This window comes from Mus musculus, chromosome 1, assembly GCF_000001635.26.
Source record: "Mus musculus strain C57BL/6J chromosome 1, GRCm38.p6 C57BL/6J".
NCBI classification, from domain to species: Eukaryota; Metazoa; Chordata; class Mammalia; order Rodentia; family Muridae; genus Mus; species Mus musculus.
The window spans coordinates 19,799,624-19,823,777 of NC_000067.6; positions in this window are offsets into that span (position 1 = coordinate 19,799,624).

A 24,154-nucleotide genomic window follows, 5' to 3' on the forward strand; every position below is an offset into this window, starting at 1 on the left:
TCCGGGACTCCGCGGAGGGCAGGCTGCACGGGTGACCATGTGGAATACAGAGTGCCAGCCGTTTCTGGGACGGGCGAGAGTCTCAGAGCTTCTGGGCGGCGCCATCTTCAGCTCCAGACAACCAGCCACCTTCCCGGCAAGAGCCACAGAGCTTCTGAGGCAGCGCCATCCTCAGCTCCAGACGGCCGGCCTCCTTCCGGACAAGAGCCACAGAGCTTCTCAGGCGGCGACATCTTCGACTCCAGACAACTGGCCACCTTCCTGGCCAAAGCAACACAGCTTCTGGGAAAGATCCTGTTTTGGGCCTTCACCTTCAGCCAGGAGGAGGTCCAAACACCAGATAACTGTACACCTTCCCTGAAAGAGGAGAGCTTGCCTACAGAGACTGCTCTGACCACTGAAACTCAGAGAAGAGAGCTTGTCTCCCACGCCTGCTGATAGAGGGTAACAAAATCAACAGAGGAACAATCTCTTAACAAAGACAACTATAACAACTAACTCCAGAGATTGCCAGATGGCGAAAGGTAAACGTAAGAATCCTACTAACAGAAGCCAGGACCACTCACCATCATCAGAACCCAGAACGCCCACTTCGCCCAATCCAGGACACCCTAACACACCTGAAAAGGTAGACCTGGATTTAAAAGCATATCTCATGATGATGGTAGAGGACATAAAGAAGGAATTCAATAACTCACTTAAAGAAATACAGGAGAACACTGCTAAAGAGTTACAAGTCCTTAAAGAAAAACAGGAAAACACTGCTAAAGAGTTACAAGTCCTTAAAGAAAAACAGGAAAACACAACCAAACAGGTAGAAGTCCTTATAGAAAAACAGGAAAACACATCCAAACAGGTGATGGAAATGAACAAAACCATACTAGACCTAAAAAGGGAAGTAGACACAATAAAGAAAACCCAAAGTGAGGCGACGCTGGAGATAGAAACCCTAGGAAAGAAATCTGGAACCATAGATGCCAGCATCAGCAACAGAATACAAGAGATGGAAGAGAGAATCTCAGGTGCAGAAGACTCCATAGAGAACATCGGCACAACAATCAAAGAAAATGGAAAATGCAAAAAGATCCTAACTCAAAACATCCAGGAAATCCAGGACACAATGAGAAGACCAAACCTACGGATAATAGGAGTGGATGAGAATGAAGATTTTCAACTCAAAGGACCAGCAAACATCTTCAACAAAATTATTGAAGAAAACTTCCCAAATCTAAAGAAAGAGATGCCCATGAACATACAAGAAGCCTACAGAACTCCAAATAGACTGGACCAGAAAAGAAATTCCTCCCGACACATAATAATCAGAACACCAAATGCACTAAATAAAGATAGAATACTAAAAGCAGTAAGGGAAAAAGGTCAAGTAACATATAAAGGCAAGCCTATCAGAATTACACCAGATTTTTCACCAGAGACTATGAAAGCCAGAAGAGCCTGGACAGATGTTATACAGACACTAAGACAACACAAATGCCAGCCCAGGCTACTATACCCAGCCAAACTCTCAATTACCATAGATGGAGAAACCAAAGTATTCCACGACAAAACTAAATTCACCCATTATCTCTCCACAAATCCAGCCCTTCAAAGGATAATAACAGAAAAAAACCAATACAAGGACGGGAACCACGCCCTAGAAAAAACAAGAAGATAATCCCTCAACAAACCTAAAAGAAGACAGCCACAAGAACAGAATGCCAACTTTAACAACAAAAATAACAGGAAGCAACAATTACCTTTCCTTAATATCTCTTAATATCAATGGACTCAATTCCCCAATAAAAAGACATAGACTAACAGACTGGCTACACAAACAGGACCCAACATTCTGCTGCTTACAGGAAACCCATGTCAGGGAAAAAGACAGACACTACCTCAGAGTGAAAGGCTGGAAAACAATTTTCCAAGCAAATGGTCTGAAGAAACAGGCTGGAGTAGCCATTCTAATATCGGATAAAATCGACTTCCAACCCAAAGTTATCAAAAAAGACAAGGAGGGACACTTCATACTCATCAAAGGTAAAATCCTCCAAGAGGAACTCTCAATTCTGAATATCTACGCTCCAAATGCAAGGGCAGCCACATTCATTAAAGACACTTTAGTAAAGCTCAAAGCACACATTGCACCTCACACAATAATAGTGGGAGACCTCAACACACCACTTTCATCAATGGACAGATCGTGGAAACAGAAACTAAACAGGGACACAGTGAAACTAACAGAAGTTATGAAACAAATGAACCTGACAGATATCTACAGAATATTTAATCCTAAAACAAAAGGATATATCTTCTTATCAGCACCTCATGGGACCTTCTCCAAAATTGACCATATAATTGGTCACAAAATAGGCCTCAACAGATACAAAAATATTGAAATTGTCCCATGTATCCTATCAGACCACCATGGCCTAAGACTGATCTTCAATAACAACATTAAGAATGGAAAGCCAACATTCACGTGGAAACTGAACAACACTCTTCTCAATGATACCTTGGTCAAGGAAGGAATAAAGAAAGAAATTAAAGACTTTTTAGAGTTTAATGAAAATGAAGCCACAACGTACCCAAACCTTTGGGACACAATGAAAGCATTTCTAAGAGGGAAACTCATAGCTCTGAGTACCTCCTAGAAGAAACGGGAGAGAGCACATACTAGCAGCTTGACAACACATCTAAAAGCTCTAGAAAAAAAGGAAGCAAATTCACCCAAGAGGAGTAGACTGCAGGAAATAATCAAACTCAGGGGTGAAATTAACCAAGTGGAAACAGGAAGAACTATTCAAAGAATTAACCAAACGAGGAGTTGGTTTTTGAGAAAATCAACAAGATAGATAAACCCTTAGCTAGACTCACTAGAGGGCAAAGGGACAAAATCCTAATCAACAAAATCAGAAATAAAAAGGGAGACATAACAACAGATCCTGAAGAAATCCAAAACACCATCAGATCCTTCTACAAAAGCTTATACTCAACAAAACGGGAAAACCTGGACGAAATGGACAAATTTCTGGACAGATACCAGATACCAAAGTTGAATCAGGATCAAGTTGACCTTCTAAACAGTCCCATATCCCCTAAAGAAATAGAAGCAGTTATTAATAGTCTCCCAGCCAAAAAAAGCCCAGGACCAGATGGGTTTAGTGCAGAGTTCTATCAGACCTTCAAAGAAGATCTAATTCCAGTTCTGCACAAACTATTTCACAAGATAGAAGTAGAAGGTACTCTACCCAACTCATTTTATGAAGCCACTATTACTCTGATACCTAAACCACAGAAAGATCCAACAAAGATAGAGAACTTCAGACCAATTTCTCTTATGAATATCGATGCAAAAATCCTTAATAAAATTCTCGCTAACCGAATCCAAGAACACATTAAAGAAATCATCCATCCTGACCAAGTAGGTTTTATTCCAGGGATGCAGGGATGGTTTAATATACGAAAATCCATCAATGTAATCCATTATATAAACAAACTCAAAGACAAAAACCACATGATCATCTCGTTAGATGCAGAAAAAGCATTTGACAAGATCCAACACCCATTCATGATAAAAGTTTTGGAAAGATCAGGAATTCAAGGCCCATACCTAAACATAATAAAAGCAATCTACAGCAAACCAGTAGCCAACATCAAAGTAAATGGAAAGAAGCTGGAAGCAATCCCACTAAAATCAGGGACTAGACAAGGTTGCCCACTTTCTCCCTACCTTTTCAACATAGTACTTGAAGTATTAGCCAGAGCAATTCGACAACAAAAGGAGATCAAGGGGATACAAATTGGAAAAGAGGAAGTCAAAATATCACTTTTTGCAGATGATATGATAGTATATATAAGTGACCCTAAAAATTCTACCAGAGAACTCCTAAACCTGATAAACAGCTTTGGTGAAATAGCTGGATATAAAATTAACTCAAACAAGTCAATGGCCTTTCTCTACACAAAGAATAAACAGGCTGAGAAAGAAATTAGGGAAACAACACCCTTCTCAATAGTCACAAATAATATAAAATATCTCGGCGTGACTCTAACTAAGGAAGTAAAAGATCTGTATGATAAAAACTTCAAGTCTCTGAAGAAAGAAATTAAAGAAGATCTCAGAAGATGGAAAGATCTCCCATGCTCATGGATTGGCAGGATCAACATTGTAAAAATGGCTATCTTGCCAAAAGCAATCTACAGATTCAATGCAATCCCCATCAAAATTCCAACTCAATTCTTCAACGAATTAGAAGGAGCAATTTGCAAATTCATCTGGAATAACAAAAAACCTAGGATAGCAAAAACTCTTCTCAAGGATAAAAGAACCTCTGGTGGAATCACCATGCCTGACCTAAAGCTTTACTACAGGGCAATTGTGATAAAAACTGCATGGTACTGGTATAGAGACAGACAAGTAGACCAATGGAATAGAATTGAAGACCCAGAAATGAACCCACACACCTATGGTCACTTGATCTTCGACAAGGGAGCTAAAACCATCCAGTGGAAGAAAGACAGCATTTTCAACAATTGGTGCTGGCACAACTGGTTGTTATCATGTAGAAGAATGCGAATCGATCCATACTTATCTCCTTGTACTAAGGTCAAATCTAAGTGGATCAAGGAACTTCACATAAAACCAGAGACACTGAAACTTATAGAGGAGAAAGTGGGGAAAAGCCTTGAAGATATGGGTACAGGGGAAAAATTCCTGAACAGAACAGCAATGGCTTGCTCTGTAAGATCGAGAATTGACAAATGGGACCTAATGAAACTCCAAAGTTTCTGCAAGGCAAAAGACACCGTCAATAAGACAAAAAGACCACCAACAGATTGGGAAAGGAACGTTACCTATCCTAAATCAGATAGGGGACTAATATCCAACATATATAAAGAACTCAAGAAGGTGCTCTTCAGAAAATCAAATAACCCCATTAAAAAATGGGGCTCAGAACTGAACAAAGAATTCTCACCTGAGGAATACCGAATGGCAGAGAAGCACCTGAAAAAATGCTCAACATCCTTAATCATCAGGGAAATGCAAATCAAAACAACCCTGAGATTCCACCTCACACCAGTCAGAATGGCTAAGGTCAAAAATTCAGGTGACAGCAGATGCTGGCGTGGATGTGGAGAAAGAGGAACACTCCTCCATTGTTGGTGGAATTGCAGGCTTGTACAACCACTATGGAAATCAGTCTGGCGGTTCCTCAGAAAACTGGATATAGTACTACCGGAGGATCCAGCAATACCTCTCCTGGGCATATATCCAGAAGATGCCCCAACTGGTAAGAAGGACACATGCTCCACTATGTTCATAGCAGCCTTATTTATAATAGCCAGAAGCTGGAAGGAACCCAGATGCCCCTCAACAGAGAAATGGATACAGAAAATGTGGTACATCTACACAATGGAGTACTACTCAGCTATTAAAAAGAATGAATTTATGAAATTCCTAGCCAAATGGATGGACCTGGAGGGCATCATCCTGAGTGAGGTAACACATTCACAAAGGAACTCACACAATATGTACTCACTGATAAGTGGATATTAGCCCAAAACCTAAGATACCCAAGATATAAGATACAATTTCCTAAACACATGAAACTCAAGAAAAATGAAGACTGAAGTGTGAACACTATGCCCCTCCTTAGAAGTGGGAACAAAACACCCTTGGAAGGAGTTACAGAGACAAAGTTTGGAGCTGAGATAAAAGGATGGACCATGTAGACACTAGCATATCCGGGGATCCATCCCATAATCAGCTTCCAAATGCTGACACCATTGCATACACTAGCAAGATTATGCTGAAAGGACCCTGATATAGCTGTCTCTTGTCAGAGTATGCCTGGGCCTAGCAAACATAGAAGTGGATGCTCACAGTCGGCTATTGGATGGATCACATGGCCCCCAATGAAGGAGCTAGAGAAAGTACCAAAGAAGCTAAAGGGATCTGCAACCCTATAGGTGGAACAACATTATGAACTAACCAGTACCCCGGAGCTCTTGACTCTAGCTGCATATGCATCAAAAGATGGCCTAGTCGGCCATCACTGGAAAGAGAGGCCCATTGGACACGCAAACTTTATATGCCCCAGTACAGGGGAACGCCAGGGCCATAAAAGGGGAGTGGGTGGGTAGGGGAGAGGGGGTGGGTGGCTATGGGGGACTTTTGGTATAGCATTGCAAATGTAAATGAGCGAAACACCTAATTAAAAAAAAAAAGATATGTTTTGAAAGCATAGGAATGTAAATGTATACCAATAGAAATTACTGTAACAAAACCAGAATTGCTCATGAAATTAAAATAATTGTCCAAATTAATTGTTGGTAAGAATGAACAGTGATAAAGATGTTATGTTTACATAACACTGGTGGGAGTATAATCTCTATTGCCACCTGGGAAGCAATATTATTCATTGTATTTGAATAAATAATCATAATATATGCTAGAAAAAAAAACAAAAAAAAAGAAAAAAATAAAAATAATAGATAGATAGATAGATAGATAGATAAATATTTAGAAAATTAAAAAGATGAACAATTAATATGTATTAACCATCATTATAAAATGATATAAATAAAACCTTACAGAAAGGGAGCTATTTTTATATTTGTTCTCCATTGACCTATAAAGATCTGTTGTTTTGCCCCAATATTCTGGTTTTCCCATGGTTCAAAGCTTATTATCATTTAATTTCCCTAAACTTCTTAGGGTAAGTATACCATCCCAACCATAGACAAAGTATTACTCCAAAGTGCTGTCACAATGAACTGGACAAGCCCTTGGTCTTGCGAAGATTATATGCCCCATAGGGGAATGCCAGGGCTAGGAAGCGGGAGTGGGTGGGATGAGGAGCAGGGTAGGGGTAGGGTATAGGGGACTTTCAGAGAGGAAAGTAGGAAAGGGGATAGCATTTGAAATGTAAATGAAGAGAATATCTAATAAAAAATTTTAAAAAAAGATTGAAGAGTTCCCACAGAACTCAAAACAATGAAAATGTCAGTTGAGAAATTTCATAACAAATAGCAGCACACTCAAGCAAGTAAAATCTGAGCAGATACATGACAACTTTCTATTGTCATTTCCAATATGGTCTGTAATATTAGTTATACAATAAGTCAATCAATGAAGGAAGATCAGCTGTTACAAAAAGGAACTGGAATCCTCATGACGAATGCAAGGGATGGTTCACCCAGTGCGCAGAGGAGTAAGAGGAGAAACAAGTAGGTGTATTCATGTAGGCTTATATGTAAAGATTGTGTAGATTTTTAAGATAGAATTATGCATTGTTATGTTTCTCTATGTATACACACACATACATCTACATATATAATAGAGAAAAAGAGAATGAACTCTTTGACAGTGCAAGAAAATAGTCAAAGTCCAAAGTCTAGAAGCACAATGTAGGATTTATGAACCAACTACAGAATTTTTTTAATGTAATCACTTGAAAATTAAAAACTATTGTTTTGATATATGCCTAAATCTAACTATGGAACTTTATAGCATTCTTTTGGACCGAGGATTCACAATTAAACAGAAGGTGTCAGAAGTCATTATCAGATCCACTTTTGCTTAATTTAGTCTTAAGCAATTTGATTGTATCTGAGGACAAGATGTTTTTATTGTGGTTGGCTTTTCCCATTATTCACCTCATCTTTTGCATATGGCTAGTGCAATCTTCAAGGACAATCCATTACTTAGTTCCTTTGAAAAATTCTGCAAGTAAAGTTGGCAATGCCTTTTCCCATGGAAAACATTACTATGATGTGATAAAACTGGAAGTTCATTTCATTATTCACCTATAGTAATAAAATGAATAGTATGAGATTCCAGCTACAAAGGCCAACCTTCTTCCTCATCCCGTCTTCCCATCCTCATCCTCCTGCTCATCTTCCTTCATCCCTTCCTCCCTCCTTCTCTCTCTTTTCTTCCTTCCTTCCTTCCTTCCTTCCCTCCCTCCCTCCCTCCCTCCCTCCCTCCCTCCCTCCCTCCCTCCCTCCCTCCTTCCTTCCTTTCTTTCTTTCTTTCTTTCTTTCTTTCTTTCTTTCTTTCTTTCTTTCTTTCTTTCTTTCTTTCTTTGAGACAGGGTCTTACTAGGTAGCCATGTCTGGCCCAGAACTTGCTATGTAGACCACCCTGGCCATAGTGATACTCTTGCCTCTTCACAATGCTAGGATTAAATGCACAGGACATCACAAGCAGCTACCTTTCTTCTTTTAAGATGTTGGTTTAAACCTCTTTCCTTGTCTTACAGACTTAGAATTATTCTTCCACTTAAACAACTCTACAGACTATTTCATGAACAGTCAATAATACACTCATCAAGGTGACTGACTGAGCTATCACTGAAACAGCTGGGAAAATCACAACCCTAAAATGTGCAGCTGGACATTTCAGGTGCTGATTTTACAGAGCTCACTGAAGATTGTAATATGGTGTGAGCCCTTTAGGTGCTGTTGACCTATGACAGGAAGAGCAGGAATTGTCTTAAGTCTAGATTATTGCAGCCTGGATTTTTAAATCTCTGCAAAATTGCTACCCCACCCCCTTACTACCTCGAAATTCACAGTGGTAAGTAGAAATGGCAGAGGTGGTGGTTGCATTGCTCAATGAGAATATAAAAGGCAATTAGAGCAAAGATCCCTTTTAAAGTAAGGGGTATGTGGAGAGGTGGGAAAATTTCAAAGGCCTCACTTGTCTGATAACTGACTGACTGAATGGATGAGAAAAAAATCCAGGTTGAAGGGCAATACAGGCAAGCTACCTTAACATAGCCAGTAATTTTGTCTATTCAAATGTGTTTGCCCTGGAGCCAAAGAGTCAGCTGTGTTCTGCTGGGTGATGTGTGAAGCAGAAAGAACACTGTCTCATTTTTATATTCAGTTGAGCCTGAAGTACCTCAGAATGGGGAGGGAGATAGTACAGCTCAGTCCCACCATGGATTCTTATTCATGCAAGAATCTCTCTGCAGCTATCCCAAGTAGCCCTAATTGCATTAACCCTTCAACCACGGGGTGGGGGGGGGGGAGACAGAGAGTTGTCATCTAATTAACATGAGTGGGTTGTACAGCAGTGAAGGGTGAGATTTTTTTTTTATTCTTTTACATTGTTTTCAGAATAGTATTGGATTTTTTTGTTTTTGTTTTAAGCAGTGATGAATGTCTTCTGTCTTTCTTCAAGCAGGTTAGTTTCTTCTTTTGGAATACTAACAATTTCTTAAGAAAATAAGAGGTTTTCACAGAGTACTCACTAGCTCTCTCCATGGATAGCTTTTCCTCAATGGAAGGTCTCTCCACCTGAGTGATTTAACTCAGCAAAAAGTGTATCTTTTTCTTTCTCTTTAACAGAATCCTGAGACATTTAGAAATTACTTCCTTACTCACTTACTTATATATAAAAAGGTTATGAATGATATCAGTAATGGACTCAAGTATACCAAGAAACAGGGAGAACCTTGTCTTTGACAAAAATCAGAGAATTACTAACTAGGTTACATACATCTTGATAATTATTAATCAATATTATATTAGCATGACTAAATTGCATGTTTCTGTATACCTTAAATTGTTTAAAAACAGAATGAGGCCACAGATATGCAGTAAGATAAAGTAAGATTCTAGGGTAGTCATTCTAGGGTAGTACGTTCTGCTAGAACTATGATTGTGACACTCAAATGGATGCAATGTATTGAAGATTGTCTAAAACACTTAGGTGCTTTAAAATTCTGTAAACTTCAAGGTCATCTGTAGATAAAAACTTGAAAATTCTCAGATTTTTAAGAAGAAAAGTAGCTTATAGGCACCAAAGCAACACCACTTCTCTCCAGTTTCCCAGGCAAGAAAAAAAAAATAAAGATTGTGTGGAGTCATACACTTCTATATTACAGGAAGTGACAGGCAGAAACTGTCCAGGCCTTGAAGGGATGCTGCATGCAATATTCTACTCTCAACAAACAGAAACAACAGGTGTTGGAGTACAACTCCAGATAAACCTATCTATGTGTCTCTCATATCATCTTATCTGAGTCCCAATTTCTCTGCCTATAAATCTGACACTGATCTCACACAGTGAGTGTGTGTCTCCTATCACTTTAGTATCTGTAAGATGCTTATTGTAAGCTGGCATATCATAGGTCATCCTTTAAGCTTACTTCAATGAGTTAATGTTCTTTACATTTTGTTGTTTTATTAATGGAATCAAACTCATTCTTTATAATAAATGAAAATGTATCTGATTTTATTCATCTTCCATTGAATATCCATATTTCTTATTTAAAGAGGAACGATTATTTGCTGAGTGGTCAGAGCGTGCTTGCCATTTTTGTTACGCCACCATCCACATTACAAATATCTATCAAAGCTGGAATGATTAGGCCCACTGCACTGAGAAAAGCAAGTAAGTAAAGACAACCTTTGCCTACTGTCTTAGTCTTAGTCTTAATAAGAAATTCCATAACACATAGACCATGATATTTCTCCATCAGAACTCCCAGTTAAGATAGATTAAAAGCTATAAAATTGTATTTTACAATTTTGATAGAGAAATATCACTATTTTATATGACAAACCACTCTGGCTTCCTAGGGTCCCTGATTAAAATAACCTTGAAGTCCTACTTATCAAAGTGCACATAATATATGTGTGTGACTCCTCTAGACCCCAGATGATCAGTATAAGTCAAGGTACAGTTACATTATCTGTCATGATGCCCCTGATAGTTATCTTTCCTCTATGGGGAACCACAGAGGCTTCTTTGCACAGACCATCAGTGCATCAAAATGGATTTCTAGGATATAGTGCTATGGGAAGTATGAATCCTGTATAACAACTATTTCTAGTTATTTCTGGTGCGTAAGAAAATGAGTTTCTGTCTCTGTTGTTGAAGGTAATCAAAGAAGAATTTTAGACTCTTGGAAATTGCTACCTGCCACAGTTCCTGAAGGTTTTATGGACGTATGAGAAAATACCTTGCTGTTTTAGGACACTGACATTGGGGTGGCTGAAACAGTAGAAAACAAACAATGGGTAATGTTCCCGAGTACCATGTTCTTGGCAGTTGTATGATTATTCAAAGAAAAATTAAGGTTTGAAAATGCCAGTTCAAGTAGATATCAGGAAGAAAATGAGAAATGATTTGTAGGATATGAAAGAATCTTTAGTACTCAAAAGTTTGTGGTCATTGTAACTTGAGATTAGAGTCCTGATTCTTCAACTAGCATCAGTCTTTGGGAAACAGCTAGGTGCCTTATACAAGCCTCCTATTGTCTTGAACTGTCCCCTCTTTGTTAATTGTACAATAATTAAATGCATGTGGTAGATCATGAGAACATAGCAATGAAAAACATGTTGCCTCATTCAAGTATGGCCACACCTAAAGAGAGCTATAGGATGGAACATACTCAGATCATTACTGCTGGACAGCTAGGGGTCAAAGCAACTGAGGTTTACTAGGATAGAACATTGAGAATAAGTTACCTCCCATATTGTACAGTATGCTAGATCTTCTTAAATGTTTAAATATATAGCTGAGTTTATAAGGAAAGGAGAGCATAAAAGGGAAATCCATATTGATACAACGATGCAGGGAGGGGGGCGAAGAAAGGATAAAGGGAGGAAAGAGGAGAGTGAACAAAGAAAGAAAGAAGAGAAGAAAGAATGAAAAGCAAGACTATAGGGAAATGGAGGCAATGGTGTAAAAGAAACCTAATGGAAAGAACAGATCTCATGAACTGAAGCATTCTAAGAGTAGATGAATGGGTATTAGAGTAAGTATAGGCTGGAGGGCCTGGGGAAGTGGACTTGAACGTGCAAATAAGATCAAGTAGGATAGAGGACCTGAATTTGCATAAAGACAAATCTGTATGTGATATATTAGAATGATTCTTCCCACAATGCAGAGAAGGGTCCTGGATGACTTTCTTCTGCCCTGGGCTATGGGTGGAGGAATAAAAACTTCTTTGAAAATTGAAAAACCAGGCAAGTGGCAAGGGTAGAATTTAATTTTCAAGAGATACATAAGACTAGACTTTACCCAAGGCTACAAGTCAATGTAAAACTGATTGCAAACCAGTGAAATTCCTATACTATATTAGGAAGCCAAAGCAAAAGTCCTTTGTAGCTTTATACCAACAATCACCACATTTCCAAGATCAAAAACCAACCTGCTATGGTGATCAGATAATATAATTATAAGCTATACAAGAAATATTGGGTCAGAGTTGGAGGGAGGGCTCAGCAGCAAAGAGAACTTGGTGTTCTTTTGAGAATTTGGTATGATTCCTAGCCTCCACGTGGTGGTTCACAACCATCTGTAGCTCCAGTTCCTAGGAATCTGATGCCCTCTTCTGGTTTCCACATGTACTGCACACACACACACACACACACACACACACAGAGACAGACAGAGAGACAGAGAGGGAGACTTTAAACATGAATAGATTTTTAAAATAAAAGAAGCAAAAAAAAAAAAGACAGGGAAAAGAAAAGAAAACAAAAAGAAAAGTAAATTCTGGGTCCTAAGACACAAAGACAGTGGGAAGATCAAAAGCAACTTTAAATAATTTAAATTAGCATAGAAGTCACAATGGGAAGGAACCCACTGCCCACTAGAATAGACAGATTTGGGGAAATATTCAAAAATAACCTTACAAGTAAAAACTACCTATGCATGCACTTTTTGAAATATACAAATGAACCCCATCAACAGATAAAACAGCCAAGATAAAACAGTGACTGAAATTTATAAAATTTAATCTGATATGTTACAGATCTCAAAAACTTAAGTGAAACACAAAGGAGGCGAATAAATATCTATGTCAATCACTCAGCATGTAGCATAACTTCTGTAACTCAAGCCCCAGAGAATTTGATAGACTCTTCAGGCCTCTGTAGGCACAAGGCATACAAATAGTTCATAGGCAAACATACAAGCAAACCATCCATACACATGGCAAAAATATAAAAATAAAATAAATAAGCTCGTTTTTAAGATGTAGCACTGAGAAGATTTTTTTTTAAATGTAGCAAATGTTGAAGAAGCTCCAGACCCAGAAGTCTATGGAAATTCAAAAGCACAGAACAAAGATGGTGGTGATAGGAGATGCTTAATTAAGGTGGATGACAACAGAAACTTCAGACAAGCGATTCAATAATACCAAGAGTGGGCAACAAAGAAAGCAGCATTTTATTCACACCACAGTGAAGATTACTTTACATAATTTTATATTAATTGTATTTTATCATTAAGCCATACTATCTAGAGTGTACTTGTCAATGCCCTTCCTTGGGTAAATTTAATATTTAAATACCTCCCAGGTACTTCAGGAGCACTGATTATCTCTTCTAGGTTATATTCAACTAATTTTATTGTCCACTAAATACTTTCTCAAAAAAGTAAAACAACTTGTTAGTTTGGCAGTTTTATTCAATGTTGCTACTTGTGATGGAGACCAGGGGCCTGAGACATCCAAAACTGGACCCTTGGCGACAGGCTGCAAACTGCCTGCAAGGTTGTCACCTACAGCCCATGGTCTGCCTGCATAAACCATTCCATAGAAGGTGGAATCTTCTCAGGATTAGGGAGGGCAACTGAAACATTGAGGTGGAGATGCACCTTACATTAACCAGCAGGGTGCAGCTGGTGACACTGGGCCAGTTAGAATCCTTATATGCTACAAAAAATACAGCATGCCCGTGTTTTCCTGGTAATCTTTATAGGTACTATATGGCCAGATATTATGGTTTTTGTAAAGCACCATTGCGAATGTATTTTAATCATCCAGGAAAGTTTCTTTGCTGAAAGCATCATCCTGTGCATCTGACTGAAAGGAATGAAATGTTGTGTCTTTCATAGCCTTCTTTCATTGTTTATAATGACACACTATACAGAGTGATGTTAGCCACTAACAGGGACAGTCTTCAAATGCTTTATGATAGAATTAGAGAACGATTGTTTTGAGCTACATGTATTCATTTGGTGTGTGTGAGCACATGTGTGTGCATCTTCATGTGCCTGTGCTGGTATACACACACCTGAGTGGAGACAGAAGGACAACTTGCAGGAATCAGTTCTCTCTTCCACCACGTGGGTCAAGCTCAGGTCTCGAGGCTTGAAGGCTAGAACTTTTTTACTCACTGAACCACCTCCATACCTGGAGGGTGTTTTTCTTTTTTCTTTTTTCTCTTTTTAACTTGAAGTAAAATAATTTGTTTCTCTAGGGAAAAAATGTGCTTCTCTCCTCTTCCCTTATCACTTGCTCTATTTTGTCTCCTTTCTTTCCTTAATCTGCTCTCTTCCCCATTGTATGGGCTTTATGGGCTTTTACCTGCCTTTAGATAGATAGATAGATAGATAGATAGATAGATAGATAGATAGATAGATAGATATGAAATTATCTATTATATATGTGTTATTTTATATGCTATATTCTTATATATTAATTTATATACTACTTGAGGTATTTAGTTCTTAAAGTGTGACCAAGTGCAGTATAATATCTGAAAATATATTAGAAATACAAGTTCTTATGCTTGACCTTTGATCTCCGGGGATGGGGTCCAGCAATACAGAACATGAAAAGTGCTTAAGGGGATATTGCTATTCACTGATGTTTCAAAAATATTGTGTTAGATCTTTTTATTCAGCATTGTTCCAATCTTGCCATTGTTAGAACAATGGAGAGTCAGACCCTGCCTGAGACATATGAAAGAAAAACTACTATTTTATTAATAACTCGAGTCATTTTATGTTTACTAAGGTTGAAGTACTGTGTTGAAGGAAGAAATAAATTATTTTGATAATTCTCTAAACCCTCTTTTAATGTCTATTAATCAAGGCCAATAGCATGGCTCAGAGGATGAAACACTTTGCCAGGCAATTCTGATGACATGAGTTCAAGTCCCAGGACCCATAGTGGGGGATTTTCTTGATTGTTAAGTGAGGTGAGATGATCCTCCTTGAATGTGAGCAAAGCTATTTAATGGGCTGTGCTCTGAACTGGGAAGAGAAGTGAAGAAAGATACATGAGCAGAAGACAATCAGGACAGGAGGCCTTTCTCTGGGCTCATTAGTTATTGTGTTAGCTGCTTGAATCCTGTAGTGATTTCCCTGAAATGATGAACAGTACTGTAGCATTATAAGACACATGAACTCTTTTCTTTCCTGAAAGGATGGGTTTTGTATTGGATGGGTACGTGTCATAGCAAAGGTAAATTAGATGAGAAAAATAATAACGCAATCTTCCTTCTAAGCCCAGCAGAGGCCACTAAGAACTCCAGAATGCTCTCCATGCCGCAGGACCTCAGGATCACCTTGGGATCATGGGTGAGTGGAACGGAACGCAACATCAGCTCCAAAGAATTGCAGAGGGTCTTGTGACACCAGGAACAGAAACAAAGGAACCCTGCCCAACCAGAGGCTGGGAACCATTCAGGTCGGGGCCAGCCCTTCCATCTTCTGCATGAACTCGGCCAAGTGTGTCTATGGCACAAGAGGACTCTCCACACCACAGGACACCTAGCACAGCCAGGACCTCCTGATCACCTGAGAGCACATGGGCAATAGAAGCAACAGAGCTTCTTGGTCAGGGTCCCATCGGGCCTTCATCCTCAGCCAGGAGGCAGAACTGAGACCCAGACACCTGGGCACATTCCTTGCCAGAAAAGTCGGCCTACAGGGAGAGTTCTGACCCCAGAACTCAGGAGGTGGATCAGAGCTCCAGACTGCTGGACACCTGCCCTGAAAGAAGAGAGCTTGCCTACAGAGAATGCTCTGACCACTAGAACACAGGAGAGAGTTGAACTCCCCAGAGTGCTTACAGAGGCTAAAAGGATCACAGGAAAGCAAGCTCCAACCAGAGACAGCTTGAACATTAACATCAAAGATCTCCAGATGGCGAAAAGCAAACATAAGAATCTTACTAACTACTTCATTGAAGCTGTTTATCAGGTTTAGGAGTTCTCTGGTGGAATTTTTAGGGTCACTTATATATACTATCATATAATCTGCAAACAGTGATTTTTGACTTCTTCCTTTCCAATTTGTATCCCCTTGATCTCCTTTTGTTGTCGAATTGCTCTGGCTAGGATATCAAGTACAATGTTGAATAAGTAGGGAGAAAGTGGGCAGCCTTGTCTAGTGCCTGATTTTAGTGGGATTGCTTCCAGTTTCTCACCATTTACTTTGATGTTGGCTACTGGTTTGCTATAGATTGCTTTTATCATGTTTGGGTATAGGCCTTGAATAAAATACCTTGGCATGACTCTAAGGAAATGAAAGATCTGTATGATAAGAACTTCAATTCTCTGAAGAAAGAAATTAAAGAAGATCTCAAAAGATGGAAAGATCTCCCATGCCCATGGATTGGCAGGATCAATATAGTAAAAACGGCTATATTGCCAAAAGCAATCTACAGATTCAATACAAACCCCATCAAAATTCCAACTCAATTCTTCAACGAATTAGAAAGAGCAATCTGCAAATTCATCTGGAATAACAAGAAACCTAGGATAGCAAAAACTCTTCTCAAGGATAAAAGAACCTATGGTGGAATCACCATGCCTGACCTAAAGCTATACTACAGAGCAATTGTGATAAAAACTGCAAGGTACTGAAATAGCCACAGACAAGTAGATCAATGGAATAGAATTGAAGACCCAGAAATGAATCCACACACCTATGGTCATTTGATCTTTGACAAGGGAGCTAAAACCATCCAGTGGAAAAAAGACAGCATTTTCAACAATTGATGCTGGCACAACTGGTGGTTATCATGTAGAAGAATGTGAATTGATCCATTTCTATCTCCTTGTACTAAGGTCAAATCTAAGTGGATCAAGGAACTCCACATAGAACCAGAGACAGTGAAACTTATAGAAGAGAAAATGGGGAAAACCCTCGAAGATATGGGCACAGGGGAAAAGTTCCTGAATAGAACAGCAATGGCTTGTGCTGTAAGACGAGAATCGACAAATGGGACCTCATAAAATTGAAAGCTTCTTTAAGGCAAAAACACTGTCAATAAGACAAAAAGGCCACCAACATATTGAGAATGGATCTTTACATATCCTAAATCAGATAGGGGACTAATATCCAATATATATAAAGAACTCAAGAAGGTGAACACCAGAAAATCAAATAACCCCACTAAAAATGGGTGGGGGAGCATGTGAGGGACTTTTGGGATAGCATTGGAAATGTAAATGAAATAAATACCCAATAAAAATGTAATAATTTAAAAAATGGGGCTCAGAGCTAAACAAAGAATTCTCACCTGAGGAATACCGTATGGCTGAGAAGCACCTGAAAAAATGTTCAACATAACAGATTAAGGGAGTGTGACCTTGGGGCAAGTTCCTACCCTGCTGAATTTAGATCCAGGCATGATGGTACATACCTTTAATACCATGAGTCAGGCATGCTGATCTCTTCATTCAAGGTCAATCTATAGAGCAAGAACCAGGATAGCCAAGCTTAGGCAGTGAAGGATTTAGAAAACATAAAGCCAGTGATAATGTAATAGTACAAACTCCCGTAAGAAGCAGAACTTGGCAGCTTCAGCCATGTGGCTCTGGCTCTAGAGTTAAGAATTGAAGGAACTACTGGGTCAATTGACGCTGGTTAGCTGGAGCTAAGGCATTAGCAATGATTAAGAAGAGACCAGCAGAGGAATGGATACAGAAAATGTGGTACATTTACACAATGAAGTATTACTCAGCTATTAAAAAGAATGGATTTATGAAATTCCTAGGCAAATGGATAAACCTGGAGGTCCAATCACAAAAAGAACTCACATGATATGTACTCACTGATAAGTGTATATTAGTCCAGAAACTTAGAATACTCAAGATATAAGATACAATTTGCGAAACACATGAAGCTCGGGAAGAAGGAAGAGCAAGGTATGGATACTTTGCCCCTTCTTGGAATTGGGAGCAAGGCACCCATGGAAGAAGCTACAGAGACAGAGTTTGGAGTTGAGATGAAAGGATGGACCATCTAGAGACTGCCATACCCGGGGATCCATCCCATATTCAGCCTCCAAATGCTGACACCATTGCATATACTAGCAAGATTTTGCTGAAAGGACCCAGATACAGCTGTCTCTTGTGAGACTATGCCAGAGCCTAGCAAACACAGAAGTGGATGCTCACAGTCAGCTATTGGATGGATCCCAGGGTCCCCAATGGAGGAGCTGGAGGAAGTACCCAGGGAGCTGGGGGGATCTGCAACCCTATAGGTGGAATAACAATATGAACTAACTAGTACCCCCCACCCCCCAGACCTCGTGTCTCTAGCTGTATCATATGTATCATAAGATGGCCTGGTTGGCCATCAATGGAAAAAGAGGCCCATTGGTTGTGCAGACTTTATGTGCTTCAGTACATGGGAATGCCAGGGCCAAGATGTGGGAGTGGGTGGGTGGGGGAGTGGGTGTGGGGGGCTGTGGGGGACTTTTGGGATAGCATTGGAAATGTAAATGAAATAAATACCTAATTTTAAAAAATGAAGAAGAGACAAGCATCACTGAGTAGAAATCTGGGAGTTGTTTTCTGGGAGCACAAATAAGCTGTGTTCCAGAGATAGCCAAGGTTGTACCTCGTGCTGCAGCTGGACTTGGTAATGTGAAAGAGTCACCAGGTGGTACTGGTTTTGAAGGCATGAAGGTGTCATGAAGAACAGTTGAGGCTTGGCACTATGAGAAGTCATGGAAGGCCATTGGAGAAGGTGTAGCCATGCTCCCACCTTGATGCCAATGGACTGAAACTCTGAATCTGTAAGCCAGCCCCAATTAAATGTTGTTTTATTAAGACTTGCCTTGGTCATGGTGTCTGTTCACAGCAGTAAAACCCTAACTAAGACACCATGCAAGATCTAAAAATGGAAGTAGAAACAATGAAGAAAACCCAAAGGGAGACAACTCTGGAGATAGAAACCCTAGGGAAAAAATCAGGAACCATAGATGGTTCCATCAGCAACAGAATACAAGAGATGGAAGAGAGAATCTCAGGTACAGAAGATTCCATTGGGAGCATGCACACAATAATCAAAGAAAATGCAAAATGCAAAAAGATCGTAACTCAAAACATCCAGGAAATCCAGGACACAATGAGAAGACCAAGTCTACTGATAATAGGAGTAGATGAGAATGAAGATTTTCAACTTAAAGGGCCAGCAAATATCTTCAACAAAATTATAGAAGAAAACTTCCCATACCTAAAGAAAGAGATGCCCATGAACATACAAGAAACCTACAGAACTCCAAATAGACTGGAACAGAAAAGAAATTCCTCCCAACACATAATAATCAAAATAAAAAATGCACTAATTAAAGACAGGATATTAAAAGCAGTAAGGAAAAAAGGTCAAGTAGCATATAAAGGCAGAACTATTAGAATTAATCCAGACTTCTCACCAGAGACTATGAAAGACAGAAGATCCTGGACAGGTGTTATACAGACCCTAAGAGAACACAAATGCCAGCCCAGTGTACTATACCCAGCAAAAACTCTCAATTACCATAGATAGAGAAACCAAAGTATTCCATGAAAAAAAAAAAATCACACGATATCTTTCCATGAATCCAGCTTTGCAACGGATAATAAAGGGAAAACACCAACACAAAGATGGAAACTACACCCTAGAAAAAAACAAGAAAGTAATCCTTTAACAAAACTAGAAGAAGACAGCCACAAGAACAGATTACCAACTTTAACAACAAAAATGACTGGAAGAGACACTTATTTTTCTTTCATTTATCTTAACATCAATGGACTCAATTCCCCAATAAAAATACATAGACTAACAGACTGGCTACACGAACAGGAACCAACGTTTTGCTGCTTACAGGAAACCTACCTTAGGGATAAAGACAGACACTACCTCAGAGTAAAAGGCTGGAAAACAATTTTCCAAGAAAATGATCCGAAGAAACAAGCTGGAGTAGCCATTCTTAATATCAAATAAAATTGACTTCCAACCCAAAGTTATCAAAAAAGACAAGGAGGGGTACTTCATACTCATCAAAAGTAAAATCTACCAAGATGAACTATCAATTCAAAATATCTATGCTCCAAATGCAAGGGCAGCCACATTCATTAAAGAAACCTTAGTAAAGCTCAAAGCACACATTGTACCTCACACAATAATAGTGGGAGACTTCAACACCCCACTCTCATCAATGGACAGATTCTGGAAACAGAAACTAAACAGAGACACATGGACACTAACAGAAGTTATGAAACGAGTGGATTTAACAGATATCTACAGAAAATTTTATCCTAAAATAAAAGGATATACCTTCTCAGCACCTCATGGTACCTCCTCCAAAATTGACCATATAATTGGTCACAAAACAGGACTTAACTGATACAAAAATACTGAAATTATCCCATGCATCCTATTGGATCACCACGGACTAAGGCTGATCTTCAATAACAGCATAAATAATAGAAAGCCAAAATTCACATGAAAACTGAACAACACTCTACTCAAGGATACCTTGGTCAAGGAAAAAATAAAAAAAAATAAATTAAAGACATTTTAGAGTTTAATGAAATTGAAGCCAAACATACACAAACATATGGGACACAATGAAAGCAGTCCTAAGAGGAAAACTCATAGCCCTGAGTGCCTCCAAAAAGAAACTAGAGAGAGCATACATTAGCAGTCTGACAGTACACCTAGAAGCTCTAGAATGAAAGGAAGCAAATTCACCCAAGAGGAGTAGATATCAGGAATAATCAAACTTAGGACTAAAATCAACCAAGTGGAAACAAGAACTATTCAAAGAATCAACCAAACCAGGAGCTGGTTCTTTGAGAAAATCAACAAGATAGATAAACCCTTAGCCAGACTAACAAGAGGGCACAGGACAGTATCCTAATTAACAAAATCAGAAATGATAAAGGAGACATAACAACAGATCAAGAGGAAATCCAAAACATCATCAGATCCTATTACAAAAGGCTATACTCAACAAAACTGGAAAACATGGATGAAATGCATAACTTCCTAGAGAGATAACAGGTACCAAAGTTAAGTCAGGATCAGATTAACATCTTAATAATCCTAACTCCCCTAAAGAAATAGAAGCAGTCATTAATAGTCTCCGAACCAAAAAAAAAAAAAAAAAAAAAAAAAAAAAAAAGCCCAGGACCAGACGGGTTTAGTGCAGAGTTCTATCAGACCCTCAAAGAAGAACTAATTCCAATTGTCCTCAAACTATTCCACAAAATAGAAACAGAAGGTACTCTACCCAATTCATTCTATGAAGCCACAATTACTCTGATACCTAAACCACACAAAGACCAACAAAGAAAGAGAAGTTCAGATCAATTTCTCTTACGAATATCAATGCCAAAATACACAATAATATCCTTGCAAACCGAATCCAAGAACACATCAAAATGATCATCCATCATGACCAAGTGTGCTTCTTCGCAGTGATGCAGGAATGGTTAAATATATGGAAATCCATCAATGTAATCCACTATATTAACAAACTCAAAGACAAAATCACATGATCATCTTGTTTGATGCTGAGAAAGCATTTGACAAAATCCAGCACCCCTTCATGATAAATCATGGAAAGATCAGGGATTCAAGGCCCATACCTAAACATAATAAAAGCAATATGCAGCAAAGCAGTAGCCAACATCAAAGTAAATAGAGAGAAGCTGAAAGCAATCCCACTAAAATTAGGGACTAGACAAGGCTGGCCACTTTCTTCCTACCTATTCAATATAGTACTTGAAGTCCTAGCCAGAGCAATTCAACAACAAAGGGGATACAAATTGGAAAGGAAGAAGTCAAAATATCACTGTTTGCAGATGATATGATAGTATATATAAGTGACCCTAAAAATTCCACCAGAGAACTCCTAAACCTGATAAACAGCTTCAGCGCAGTAGCTGGATATAAAATAAACTCAAACAAATCAGTGGCCTTTCTCTACACAAAGGATAAAGAGCATGACAAAGAAATTAGGGAAACAAAATCCTTCACAATAGTCACAAATAACATAAAATACCTTCCTGTGACTCTAACTAAGGAAATGAAAGATCTGTATGACAAGAACTTCAAGTTTCTGAAAAAAGAAATTGAAGAAGATCTCAGAAGATGGAAAGATCTCCCATGCTCTTGGATTGTCAGGATTAATAGAGTAAAAAAGGCTATCATGCCGAAAGCAATCTACCAATTCAATGCAATCCCCAACAAAATTCCAATTCTTTTCTGAGTTACAAATGGTAATTTGCAAATACATCTGGAATTACAAAAAACGTAGGATAGCAAAAACTATTCTCAACAATAAAAGAACTTCTGGTGCAATCACCATGCCTGACCTAAAGCTGTACTACAGAGCAATTGTGATAAGAACTACATGGTACTGGTAGAGTGACAGACAGGTAGATCAATGGAATAGAATTGAAGACCCAGATATGAACCCACACACCTATGGTCACTTGATCTTTGACAAGGGCGCTAAAACCATCCAGTGGGAAAAAAAAAAGAGAGCATTTTCAATAAATGGTGCGGGCACAACTGGCGGTTATCATGTAGAAAAATGAGAATTGATCCATTCTTATGTCCTTGTACAAAGCTCAAGTCTAAGTGGATCAAAGAACTCCACATAAAACCAGAGACACTGAAATTCATAGAGGAGAAAGTAGGGAAAAGCCTCGAAGATATGGGCACAGGGGAAAAATTCCTAAACAGAACAGCAATGGCCTGTGCTGTAAGATCAACAATCAACAAATGGTACCTCTGTTTGAAATCAAATTGCAAACCTTCTGTAGGGCAAAAAATACTGTCAATGAGACAAGAATGCCACCAACAGATTGGTAAAGAATTTTTACCAATCCTAAAACTGATATGGGACTAATATTCAATATATACAAAGAGCTCAAGAAGCTGAACTACAGAAATTCAAATAACCCCATTAAAAATGGGGTACTGGGCTAAACAAAGAATTCTCAACTGAGGAATACCGAAGGGCTGAGAAGCACTTGAAAAAATGTTCAACATTCTTAATCATCAGGGAAATGCAAATCAAAACAACCCTGAGATTCCACCTCACACCAGTCAGAATGGCTAGGATCAAAAATTCAGGTGAAAGCTGATGCTGGTGAGGATGTGGAGAAAGAGGAACATTCCTCCATTTCTGGTGGGATTGCAAGCTGGTACAACCATTCTGGAAAGCAGTCTGGTGGTTCCTCAGAAAACTGGACAGAGTACTACCAAAAGATCCAGCAATACCTCTCCTGGGCATATACCCAGAAGATGTTTTCAACTGGTAATAAGGACACATGCTCCACTATGTTCATAGCAGCCCTTTTTTTAATAGTCAGAAGCCGGAAAGAACCCAGATGTCTCTCAACAGAGGAATGGATAAAGAAAATGTGATACATTTACACAATGGAGTACTACTCAGCATTTAAAAACCATGAATTTATGAAATTCTTTGGCAAATGGATGTATCTGGAGGATATCAATCTGAGTGAGGTAACCCAATCACAAAAGAGGTTACTAGATATGCACTCACTGATAAGTGGATATTAGCCCAGAAACCTAGAATACCCAAGATACAACTTCCAAAACACAAGAAAATCAAGAAGGAAGTCCAACACTTGGATACTTCATTCCTACCTAGAATAGGGCATAAAATATCTATGGAAGGAGTTGCAGAGAAAAAGTTTGGAGCTAAGACGAAAGGATGGACTGCCCCACCTGGAGGTCCATCCCATATTCAGCCACTAAACACAGACACTATTGCATATGCCAGCAAGATTTTCCTGAAGGGACCCTGATATAGCTGTCTCCTGTGAGGCTTTGCCAGTGCCTGGTAAATACAGAAGTAGATGTTCACAGTCATTTATAGGATGGAACACAGGGCCTCCAATATAGGAGCTAGAGAAAGTACCCAAGAGCTGAAGGGTTCTGCAACCCTATAGGTAGAACAACAATATGAACTAATCAGTACTCCCAGAGCTCGTGTCTCTAGCTGCATGTGTAGCAGGAGATGGCCTAGTCGGCCATCATCGGGAAGAGAGGCCCTTTGGTCTAGCAAACTTTATATGCCACAGTATAGGGGAACACCAGGGCCAAGAAGTGGGAGTGAGTGGTTAGGCCTGCACAGTTGGGGGAGGG